We start from the raw sequence: 13,582 nt of genomic DNA on the forward strand, positions 1-13,582 counted from the left end.
CATGACCTCTTTTGACTTTCAACTTTACAATCGGAAGCATAGTGTTTTCTGTGGCATTTTATCCTTTACAGCCCTGAGACCCCCACCAACCCCAGCGCCGGCTGAGATAACAAAAGAAAGGGCTCTGGTCCAGATTGCCACATTAAGGAAGCTCATCTGTGAGTTCTGCATTTAAAGTGAGATGGTTCATTCTTAGTTTCTCTGTGAAGTTTGTCTCCCCCATATGCTTACTTGAAAATAAAGGCCCACATGAATTGGGGTGAACCACATTTAAGAATATATAAGGGGGTTGCCTGTGTGGCTCAGTCAGTTGAGTGTCTGACTTTGGCTCAGATTATGATCTCAAGGTTAGTGAGTTTGAGCCCCACATCTGGCTCTGTGCTGACAGCTCAGAGCCTAGAGCCTACTTTAGATTCTGTGTCTCCCTCTCTCTGACCCACTCCTGCTCACACACACTCACACACACACTGTCAAGAATAAACATTAAAAAATATTTTTAAAAAAGAATACATATAAAGGATAGCAAACATGAAAGTAGACAAGGGATTTTTGCACCATTGGTTAGTCTTAAATCCTTCATGGTTAAAAAGATACCAACTAATGTACAGACTCCTGGTCCCATGCTTTGTCCTGACTCTTCAATTTTCACTGTTAGGGAAAATCAGTGATTCAGATCTTGACTCTTTTTAGAAGCCTCACTCTAGTGCAATTAAATTAAAATATTTAAGCTCTTCCACTATTAATATGAAAAATATTAAACCTTCTCAGACAACTTTAATATATGGCACTGAGTTCAACTGATTTAAAAGGGACAGCAAATAGACACTGCTTTTGCAAAGTCCCATTCTAAACAGGCATTTGATATTTTAGCCAATCTAATGTCTGAGACAATTTCACCTAAACAGAAATTTGAAACAAATATGATTGAAAACAGTCTTGACTTAACACATTTGTTAAGTCAAGATGGTGGAACAGCATGGAAGTTTTTTTGCGCCTCTCATCCCTGAAATACAGCCAGATCAACACTAAACCATCCTGCACACCTAGTAAGCTGATCTGAGGATTAACACAACAATCTGCACAACCTGAACCACAGAACTCAGCAGGTACATAGCGCGGAGAGGTGAACTGGGGGGAGAGAAGCTGCAGAGGGCAGGCAGCTGTTTTTGTTTGCAGAGAGAGGATGGAGACGGGGCGGGGGTGGGGGCAGAGTACGGAAAGCATCCCCACTCCCACCCAAAGCAGCTGGAGAGAAAAGAAAGAGTACTCAAGGAACTGAACAAAAAAGGGATAAAGGAGAAAGGAGACAGTTTAAATTCCATTAAGACTCTATAAACAGGGGGAGCACAGAGCCTGAAACTCTGCAGTTCAATACCTGGAGGTGCGCTGGTGGGAAGGGTGAATCTCCAAGAGCAGAGTGAAGTCTGTGGGTCTGCAGGCCACAGGGGAGAGGCGGCTCCCCTGCTGGGAGGACATCTGGTAGAGGCTGTGTGGACCCCCCCAGACAAGGGTGTCAGCAGACGCCAGAGAACAACCACATTCGCTGCACTGGAACAAGGTCGTTAAGGGTGAAGCCTGGTGCCAGATGTGTTGTGATTTTCCATAACCCCTGAAATGATCGCGTGAACTTTTTCTGGGGCGGGCTGGCACCCAGCCGCAGTCGTTGGGCATTGGCAGCAGCATGGTCCCGCAAACGTTCCTGGGAGCAGCCGGCACCGACCATTGCTCGGTCAGACCCTCCCCCAGAGGGTATAAGCGGGTCAAAGCCACAGTCCCTCAGAAGCGAGGGGCCGGGAAACACAGCCGCACCTGAGATAAAACTCAGGAGGGAGGTGCCGCCTGGCAACCTGACGGCTTGGTCACAGACAGTGTAAAAGCGAGGAGCGGACTGAAGCCAGAGACAAAGGAAAGCTGTGCAATTGCCTGGTCAGGGAGAACAGAGTTCCGAGACTGGGTAGTCAGGCGATGCCATTTTCACCCCTCTGGCGCATGTGCATACACACCTGCAAGCGCCACGGCAATCGACCCAGTGAGCTAAGCAGCGCCATCTAGTGGAGAACGGAGTCCTTACACTAAGTCCCCGCCCAACTGAGCCAACCTCCCTCTTCAGGAACAATACAAGTCTCTCTGCCTGCTTAGTATACAGACTATGAAGTGCTTCATAGTTCGACTTCTAGGGGAAACCAATGTAATTTCAATCGTACTTCAGTCTGTTTGCTGGTCTATCTATTCAATTTCTTTTCTTTTCTTTTATTCTTGAATACAGAAAGAGAAAAAAATTATTTTTATTTTCCATTTCTATTAAAAATATTTTTCTTTAATTTTCTTCTACTGAATTTTTAACTTTTTTTCTAAATTTTTCAAATTCTATTTTTTTTACTTCCATCATTTAATTTTATTCTATTTCATTGTATTTTTTTCAAATTTTCAAACATTTTCCTTTTTTTTTTTTTTTTCTTTTCTTAGTTTTCCCTTTTTTCTCTAATCCATCAAGGTTCTTTCAATAACCACACCAGAACACACCTAGGGTCTAGAATCCTTTATTTGATTTTTTGTGTTGTTTTTAATTTTTTAATTTTAGTTTTTTCTTTACCTTATTAATTCCTTTTCTTCCTTCAAAAATCACAAAATGAAGGAATTCATCCCAAAAGAAATAACAGTAAGAAATGACAGCCAGGGACTTAATCAACACAGATACAAGCAAGATGTCTGAACCAGAATTTAGAATCAGGATGACAAGAATACTAGCTGGGGTTGAAAACAGATTAGAATCCCTTTCTGCAGAGATAAAAGTTAATCAGGATGAAATAAAAAATGCTATAACTGAGCTGCAATCTTGAATAGATGCCACAGTGATAAGGATGGATGAGGCAGAGCTGCAAATCAGCCATAGAGAGGACAAACTTATGGAGAACAATGAAGCAGGAACAAAGAGGGAGACTAAGGCAAAGGAACACAATTTAAAAATTAAAGAAATCAGTGACTATTAAAAAGGAACAATGCCAGAATCATAGGGGTCCCAGAAAATGAAGAGAGAGAAAAAGGGTAGAAGGGTTATGTGAGCAAATCATAGTAGAAAACTTTCCTAACCTGGGGAAAGACACAGACATCAAAATCCAGGAAGCACAGAGCACTCCCATTAGATTCAACAAAAACCGACCATCAACAAGGCATATCATAGTCAAGTTCACAAAGTACTCAGGCAAGGAAAGAATCATGAAAGCAGCAAGGGAAAAAAGTCCTTAACCTACAAGAGAAGACAGATCAGGTTTGCAGCAGACCTATCCACAGAAACTTGGCAGGCCAGAAAGGAGTGGTAGCAAATATTCAGTGTGCTGAATCGGAAAAATGTGCAGCCAAGAATTCTTTATCCAGCAGGCTGTCAATCAAAATAGAGGGAGAGATAGAAAGTTTCCCAAACAAAAATTAAAGGAGTTCATGACCACTAAACCAGCCCTGCAAGAAATGTTAAGGGGTACTCTCTGAGGGGAAAAAAAAAAAAAAAAAAAAAAAAAAAAAGACCAAAAGCAACAAACACTAGAAAAGACCAGAAAATACCACCAGAAACTCCAACTCTACAGGCAACATAATGGCAAGAAATTCTTATCTTTTCAGGACTCACTCTAAACGTCAATAGACTAAATGCTCCAATCAAAAGACAAAGAGTAACAGAATGGATAAGAAAACAAGATCCATCTATATGCTGCTTACAAGAGACCAACTTTAGACCTAAAGACACCTTCAGATTGAAAGTAAGGGGATGGAGAACCATCTATCATGCTAATGGTCAACAAAAGAAAACCGGAGTAGCCATACTTATATCAGACAATCTAGACTTTAAAATAAAGACTAACAACAGATGAAGAAGGGCATTATATCATAATCAAGGAGTCTATTCACCAAGAAGATCTAACAATTGTAAACATTTATGCTCCAAATGTGACAGCATCCAAATATATAAATAAATTAATCACAAACATAAAGAAACTCATTGATAATAATACCATAATAGTAGGGGACTTCAACATCCCACTTACAACAATGGAGAGATCACCTAACCAGAAAATCAACACAGAAACAATGGCTTTGAATGACACACTGGACCGGATGGACTTAACAGATATATTCAGAGCATTTCATCCAAAAGCAGCAGAATACACATTCTTCTCCAGTGCACATGGAACATTCTCCAGAATACATCACATACTGGAACACAAATCAGCCCTCAATAAGTACAAAAAAATTGATCATAACATGCATGTTTTCAGACCACAATGCTATGAAACTTGAAATCAACCAAAAGAAAAAATATGGAAAGATAACAAATACTTGGAGACAAAAGACCATCTTACTAAAGAATGAATGGGCTAAACAAGAAGTTAAAAAGGAAATTTAAAAGTACTTATAAGCCAATGAAAATGATAATACCACAGCCCCAAACCTCTGGGACACAGCAAAGGCAGTCATAAGAGGGAAGTATATAGCAATCCAGGCCTTCTTAAAGAAGGAAGAAAGGTCACAAATACCCAACCTAACCTTACGTCTTAAAAAGCTCGAAAAAGAACATGAAATAAAATACAAAACTAGCAAAAGACAGGAAATAATAAAGATTAGAGCAGAAATCAATGCGATCGAAACCAAAAAAAACATTAGAACAGATCAATGAAACCAGAAGCTGGTTCTTTGAAAGAATTAACAAAATTGATAAACTACTAGCCAGTTTGATCAAAAAGAAAACGGAAAGGACCCAAATAAACAAAATCAGGAATGAAAGAGGAGAGATCAAAACCAATAGAGCAGAAATACAAACAATAATAAGAGAATATTATGAGCAATTATATGCCAATAAAATGGGCAATCTGGAAGAAATGGACAAATTCCTAGAAACATATAAACTATCAAAACTGAAACAGGAAAATAGAAAATTTGAACAGACCCATAACCAGTAAAGAAATTGAATTAGTAACCAAAAATATCCCAAAAAACAAAGAGTCCAGGGCCAGATGGCTTTCCAGGAGAACTCTACCACACATTTAAGGAAGAGTTAGCACCTATTCTCTTGAAATTGTTCCAAAAAATAGAAATGGAAAGAAAACTTCCAAACTCTTTCTATGAAGCCAGCATTACCTTGATTCCAAAACCAGACAGAGATGTCACTAAAAAGGAGAACTATAGACCAAATTCCCTGATGAACATGGATGCAAAAATCCTCAACAAGATACTAGCCAACTGGTTCCAACAATACATTAAAAAAATTACTCACCATGACCAAGTGGGATTTATACCTGAGATGCAGGGCTGGTTCAATATCCACAAAACAATCAATATGATTCATCACATCAGTAAAATAAAGGACAAGAACCACATGATCCTATCAATAGATGCAGAGAAAGCATTTGACAAAATACAGCATCCTTTCTTGATAAAAACCCTCAAGAAAGTAGGGACAGAAGGAGCATACCTCAAGATCCTAAAAGCCATATATGAAACACCCAATGCTAATATCATCCTCAATGGGGAAAAACTGACAGCTTTCCTTCTAATGTCAGGAACGTGACAGGGATGTCCACTCTCACCACTGTTACTCAACATAGTATTGGAAGTCTTAGCCTCTGCAATCAGACAACACAAAGAAATAAAAGGCATCCAAATCAGCCAGGAGGAGGTCAAACATTCACTCTTTGCAGATGACATGATACTCTATATGGAAAACCTAAAAGATTCCACCAAGAAACTGCTAGAACTGATCCATGAATTCAGCAAAGTCGCAGGATATAACATCAATGCATAGAAATTGGTTGCATTCCTATACACCAATAATGTAGCAACAGAAAGAAAAATCAAGGAATCAATCCTATTTACAATTGCACCAAAAATCATAAAATACCTAGGAATAAACCTAACCAAAGAGGTGAAAAATCTATACACTGAAAACTATAGAAAGCTTATGAAAGAAATTGAAGAAGACACACACAAAAAAAGGAAAAAGATTCCATGCTCCTGGATAGGAAGAACAAATATTCTTAAAATGTCAACGCTAGCCAAAGCAATCTACATATTCAGTGAAATCCCTATCAAAATACCACCAGCATTCTTCACAGAGCTAGAACAAACAATCATAAAATTTGTATGGAACCAGAAAAGACCCCACAAATCCAAAGCAATCTTGAAAAAGAAAACCAAAGCAGGAGGCATCACAATCCTGGACTTTAAGATGTATTACAAAGCTGTAATCATCAAGACAATATGGTACTGGCAAACAGACATTTAGATCAATGGAACAGAATAGAGAACCCAGAAATGGACCCACAAATGTATGGCCAACTAATCTTTGACAAAGCAGGAAAGAATATCCAATGGAATAAAGACAGTCTCTTCAGCAAGTGGTGCTGGGAAAACTGGACATGCAGAAGAATGAACCTGGACCACTTTCTTACACCATACACAAAAACAAACTCAAAATGGATGAAAGACCTCAATGTAAGACAGGAAGCCATCAAAATCCTTGGGGAGAAAGCAGGCAAAAACTTCTTTGACCTCACCTGCAGCAACTTTTTTTTTTTTTTGAGATAATATATATTTTTTAATTTTTATTTATTTATTTATTTATTTATTTATTTTTTAATATATGAAATTTATTGTCAAACTGGTTTCCATACAACACCCAGTGCTCATCCCAAAAGATGCCCTCTTCAATGCATCTATTGGGACCTCATGAAGATATAAAGCTTCTGCACGGTTGCCCCATTCCCACCCTCCATAAACCCTCAGTTTGTTCTCAGTTTTTAAGAGTCTCTTATGCTTTGGCTCTCTCCCACTCTAACCTCTTTTTTTTTTTTTCCTTCCCCTCCCCCATGGGTTTCTGTTAAGTTTCTCAGGATCCACATAAAAGTGAAAACATATGGTACCTGTCTTTCTCTGTATGGCTTATTTCATTTAGCATAACACTCTCCAGTTCCACCCATGTTGCTACAAAGGGCCAGATTTCATTCTTTCTCATTGCCACGTAGTACTCCATTGTGTATATAAACCACAATTTCTTTATCCATTCATCAGTTGATGGACATTTAGGCTTTTCCCACAATTTGGCTATTGTTGAGAATGCTGCTATAAACATTGGCATACAAGTGCCCCTATGCATCAGTACTCCTGTTTCTCTTGGGTAAATTCCTAGCAGTGCTACTGCTGGGTCATAGGGTAGGTCTATTTTTAATTTTCTGAGGAACCTCCACACTGTTTTCCAGAGTGGCTGCACCAGTTTGCATTCCCACCAACAGTGCAAGAGGGTTCCCGTTTCTCCACATCCTCGCCAGCATCTATAGTCTCCTGATTTGTTCATTTTGGCCACTCTGACTGGCGTGAGGTGATATCTGAGTGTGGTTTTGATTTGTATTTCCCTGATGAGGAGCGATGTTGAGCATCTTTTCATGTGCCTGTTGGCCATCTGGATGTCTTCTTTAGAGAAGTGTCTATTCATGTTTTCTGCCCATTTCTTCACTGGATTATTTGTTTTTTGGATGTGGAGTTTGGTGAGCTCTTTATAGATTTTGGATACTAGCCCTTTGTCTGATATGTCATTTGCAAACATCTTTTCCCATTCCGTTGGTTGCCTTTTAGTTTTGTTGATTGTTTCCTTTGCTGTGCAGTAGCTTTTTATCTTCATGAGGTCCCAATAGTTCATTTTCAGCAACTTCTTATTCAACATGTCTCCCGAGGCAAGGGAAACCAAAGCAAAAGTGAACTATTGGGACTTCACTGTAATAAAAAGCTTCTGAACAGTGAAGGAAACAACCAGCAAAACTAAAAGGCAACTGATGGAATGGTAGGAGATATTTGCAAATGACATCTCAGATAAAAGGTTAGTATCCAAAATCTATAAGAACTTATCAAACTCAACACCCAAAAAGCAAATAATCCAGTGAGGAAGTGGGCAAAAGACATGAATAGACACTTCTCCAAAGAATACATCCAGATGGCCAACTGACACATGAAAAAATGCTCAACATCACTCATCATCCAGGAAATACAAATCAAAGCCACTTTGAAATACCACCTCACACCTGTCAGAATGGCTAAAATGAACAACCCAGGCAACAACAGATGTTGCTGGGATGTGGAGAAAGAGGATCTCTTTTGCACTGCTGGTGGGAATGCAAACTGGTGCAGCCACTTGGGAAAACAGTATGGAGGTTCCTCAAAAAATTAAAATAGAAATACCCTAGGACCCAGCAATTGCACTACTAGCTATTTATCCAAGGGATACAGGTATGCTGTTTCAAAGGGGCAATTGCACCCCAGTGTTTATAGCAGTACTATCAACAATAGCCAAAGTATGGAAAGAGCCCAAATGTCCATTGATGGATGAATGGAAAAAGAAGAAGTGGTATATATATATAATGGAGTATTACTCGGCCATCAAAAAGCATGAAATCTTGCCATTTGCAATTACATGGATGGAACTAGAGGGTATTATGCTAAGTGAAATTAGTAGTCATAGAAAGACAAATATCATATGACTTCACTCATATGAGGACTTAAGATACAAAACAGATGAACATAAGGGAAAGGAAGCAAAAATAAAATAAAAAGAGGGAGGGGGACAAAACTTAAATATAGACTCTTAAATATAGAGACTCTTAAATATAGAGAGCAAACAGAGGGTTGCTGGAGGGGTTGTGGGAGGGGGGATGGGCTAAATGGGTAAGGGGCTTAAGGAATCTATTCCTGAAATCATTGTTGCACATGTGCTAACTAACTTGTATATAAATTATAAAAAATATATAAATTATAGAAAATTTAAAAATGCATGTAAAAAAAACAAAGAAACAGAAACAAAAAGAAAATTTGTAAGTCTAATGCAACATGTCAGGGACATACTGTTTCTCAAATTGCCTAATCCCAGACTACAATCACAGATGTGAACTGAGTATGTAATTTTTTGACATGTCAATAATGGCTATTAATTATAGCTTTATATTTTAGTATTAAAAATTGCCATTTATTCTTTTTTTTAAGTTTATTTATCTTGAGAGAGAGAGAGAGAGAGATCATGAGAGCACGAGCAGGAGAGGGAGAGGACAAAGAGAGGGAGAGAGAGGATCGCAAGGAGACTCCATGCTGTCAGCCCAGAGCCCAATGAGGGGCTTGAACTCTAAGTCAGCATCTATGAGATCATGACCTGAGCTAAAACCAAGAGTGGGATGCTTAACTGACTTAGCCACCCAGGTGCCCCCCCCCCAAATTGCCATTTAAATGCCACTTGCTAGTGATACATTTTTGGCAGTCTATGCATACATAATTGAAGGGAAGAAATAGTTCATAGCCTATCTTGATTTATACATCAAACTGAAAAAGAAACTTTTGCAAAAAAATAATAAGGAATAGAAAAGACATTGTGCTAGGCACTAAAAATGTAAGCTCTTGAAAGAAAAATAGGTGAGCTAGTTTCTACTTATTTTGATTTTTTTCTTTACCAAGTCTTTATATAATAAAAAGGGCAGCTTTTAAAAAATAATTCAGGAAATGAGAAAGTTGCATAGTTCCTTTTGATTAATATGGCAATGAAAGGGATATAACTTCTTCCTCAAATTTGCTAGAGTTCCTTAAAGAATAAAATTTCAAAACTACTGGAACTGAGACCAAATCACTTTCTAGCATCTTTAGAGAAATCCATACTGTATCCTTAAATTAAAAAAAAAAATCACACTATGAAACATCAGCATTACTTTCAGGATAGTTCATTTATTTTCTGATCAATTTTTTGGCAAACTTTTCTGGGTAAATCAAGTGTCTTCATACACTTAAAAAAAGAAAAAGAAAAACAGCTAGAGACTGAGTGCATCTCATTTTTTGAGTGTGAACAATAGTGTCTTAGAATCTTGAAGATTTCAAGGAAGCGATGTGTTCAGGTTAACTCAGCAGAGGCCTTATCTACAGACAAATGAGGAAGTGCAGGATTTTGGGATAACAGCACAGTCATCTGAGCAACTATCTTGAGGTCATGTCTCTAATTGATCATCATCAGTCACACAGAAAAATGGGGCACAGAATGGTCTTTAAATAACCCTCCAGTGACTATAGATGCTGGCGAGGATGTGGAGAAACGGGAACCCTCTTGCACTGTTGGTGGGAATGCAAACTGGTGCAGCCACTCTGGAAAATAGTGTGGAGGTTCCTCAAAAAATTAAAAATAGATCTACCCTATGACCTAGCAATAGCACTGCTAGGAATTTACCCAAGGGATACAGGAGTGCTGATGCATAGGGGCACTTGTACCCCAATGTTTATAGCAGCACTTTTAATAGTAGCCAGATCATGGAAAGAGCCTAAATGTCCATCAACTGATGAATGGATAAAGAAATTGTGGTTTATATACACAATGGAGTACTACATGGCAATGAGAAAGAACGAAATATGGCCCTTTGTAGCAACGTGGATGGAACTAGAGGGTGTTATGCTAAGTGAAATGAGTCATACAGAGAAAGACAGATACCATATGTCTTCACTCTTATGTGGATCCTGAGAAACTTAATAGAAGACCATGGGGGAGGGGGAGGGGGCAAAAAAGGGAGGGAGACAGCCAAACCATAAGAAACTCTTAAAATCTGAGAATAAACTGAGGGTTGATGGGGAGTGGGAGGGAGGGGGCAGTGGGTGATGGGCATTGAGGAGGGCACCTGTTGGGATGAGCACTGGGTGTTGTATGGAAACCAATTTGACAATAAATTTCATATTAAAAAATAAATTAAAAAACCGTTAAAAGAAAAAAAAATAACCCTCCAGTGAGCATGGAACTGTGAGTTTCATAGCCTGTCCTCATAACCATTGAACTATGCAGCCTCTCTGCCAAGACCCAGAGAGTCAGAATCAGGTAACAGGGAGCCTAGAGAGCCCAGAGAGTCAGGAATTGAACTTTGTAATCCACTGAGGAGCTGGGGACATCAAGTGTAAAACTTTAATTTTGTATCTTTGGGCTTATTTTGTTTATTTACACTATTCAGTTTCTCGAAATTATTAACTGCAAAAAAGAAAAAAAAAGTTACATTACAAATATGCTGTTCTAAAACATAGTTGAGGGAGGAGAAAATATTCCCAGGTAGGACCATAGGGGCAGCCTTGAGGCGGAGGAGTGATTGGGCTTCTCTATGTTGTCCAGAGGGATGTTAGAAGAGCCTTTACCCTTGACTCAAGATGGCCAAAATCTAAACTCTGGTTCATACATTCAAGCTGGGGGGATTCTAAGGAGGGTGATTTTTTTTTTCTTTCTTTTTAAAGAATAACCAGTCTAAGCTGAAGGCTTTCTCCTCTTAAGGCAAGAACTTCTTGCAGGAGGGAGGGTGGCTTATGGATTTGGCTGAAGCTGAAATGGGGAGCCTGGAAAGGAAGGAAGGAAATGGGAGAGACAAACAGATCTTAAAAGGCTTGTGCAGAAAGAGAAAAAAGGATTAACTTTTGGCCAGCTTAGTCCAAGAGTAGAAATTTAAGAAGGGAAATATCTAAACAGATCTCTGGGGTGTATATGGATATTTTTCTGATGGATCACACCCTGTTGAGTTCCCAGGTGATTCAGTTTAATTGTAGTCATATTAAGATTTAAGATCTATTATTTGATTTGCCCCCTGACACTCTGATTAAATCGGCCCCCTGTAACACCACGTTTTCCAAGAGGCTTGATTTACGGTTTTAAAGAATGGAAAGCAATTGCCTAAGAGTAAGAGGGAGATCATGAAAATGAGTCTGAAATAGGAATTACAAGTGTTGTGAGAATAAAGTGCCTGGAATATGATGCCTTGGAGAATTGAAGAGGAAAACAGCAGCCCCTTGTAATCCCCAGAACATTGTCACACTTTCTAAAAGTTAAAAGATTCGATTTAAAAATGGTTTATTCTCTTGAATAATCGTCCAAACCCTTTCATAGACTTTCACTGTCAACCTCATCTTTGTTCCGATTGATTATCCTAATACCCCTTCCTTTCAAATGCATGCTTGAGTCTCTTCTGAAATGGAATGGCTTTGTGAAGTTTGTTTTCTTTTGGTTAAAAGCTCACCTACCACTGTGGATCCTAAAGCAGTTCTTGAGGGTGTATGTGGGGGAATCTTGGGTTGAACTGTCTGCTGATATGTCAAGAAATGAGATGCGGTAGTTCCTGGGCTCTGGCTGACGATCTCCTCATTTCTTCCTGAGTACACACAAAAGCCATATTTCAAATTTTCTTCTATCCACCCCCTACCTTCCCCCACCCCCTGCACAGCTGAATTAGACAGAGGCAGTGTTATGTGAGATACCCAGAATGAAAGGGTGTGAAAAACGACTTCAAACTTGCAGGCTGGAAATGAGGTGTTATCTTTCTTCCTCAGACACACAATTTATATAGGATTTAGAGTCTTTCCTGAAAAGAGAGCAGAGGTCTCTGACACTCATAATGAGACTGGAACCTCGTCAGTAGCCAAGAGCAAGTCCCACGGAGACCGAGCTGCCAAGATCAAGTAGGTTTGGGTAACACTGCTATAAGCTGTTTGTCACCAGGAATGTCACAGGTATCGTGTCAGGTATGAGGCAAGAGGACATTGTTTCATGGCTAGAAAATGCATTGAATTGAAAGTGGAGACTTAGGTTAATGGGATAGTCAGCCAGGATCCAGCATTAGGAAATATTTATGTCCATGCGGATCTTTGTAGCAGAAAACTCATCAATCATAGAAGATGAAGCAAGGAGTGCAGTTACTACTGGGTTCACATGTTTAAATCACACCTGCATGTAGATAGAAAGGTCAGTATGTGCTCTAACTATGTGTTTAGGCTTAGGGGGAAATGACAGGGTCCAATCAGCTAGATGCTATGAAATGCAGCTTACTGAAACTGAAATATCTGCGTGAGGCCAATGTAGGTCTCAGAGATAGATGGGCAGGAGTTTCTACCAAACCCAGACAGTTCTCAGAGTTTCGAAATCCTTGCTACTAGTGAAGCTACTGATGAAGTATAAAAATAAAACAGCCATGCCTCAGACCAAACAGTGACATTATGACCAGAGCTTTGTGTGATCTTGTGGGCTCAGAGGTGAGGGAGGCAGGAGCCAGACCACTGAAGCCAGATCCCTAGCCAGCAAGTTGTAGGTGAACAGGGCAATAGATTCTTACTGTGTCAGGAGCCCCTACCTAGCCAGATATCAGGGTTGTGCCATGCACCCCCAGATTTGCTTTCTTTATTCCAGGACGTTTCCCAAATGAGATTGTTGCCCACACTTCAGCAACAATCCCCGGCACTGGGCAGACCTCAGTGTGACAGAGACATCGTGAAGTCAATCCAGAAACACATAGGCTCCAGAGAGGGTAACACCCCTTGACCTCACCCCCAATTTGTCTGAGCTGCAGTGAGGAAGGACAGCTAACGGCAGAGTGCAATTATGAGGTCAAAAAAGGTAAATACCCTGTCATTTTCTCATGGAAGGAAGCAAGACCCCATGATGCAGTGGGAAGAGAGAATTCAATTCTGATGTTGCCTTTTAGATAGTTACCAGTTTTCCAGTCTCAAAGTAAGCTCATTCTTACACCAGTTCTAAATACACACATGTACACACACACTC

The sequence above is a fragment of the Lynx canadensis genome, chromosome A2 (genome assembly GCF_007474595.2).
Source record: "Lynx canadensis isolate LIC74 chromosome A2, mLynCan4.pri.v2, whole genome shotgun sequence".
NCBI classification, from domain to species: domain Eukaryota; kingdom Metazoa; phylum Chordata; class Mammalia; order Carnivora; family Felidae; genus Lynx; species Lynx canadensis.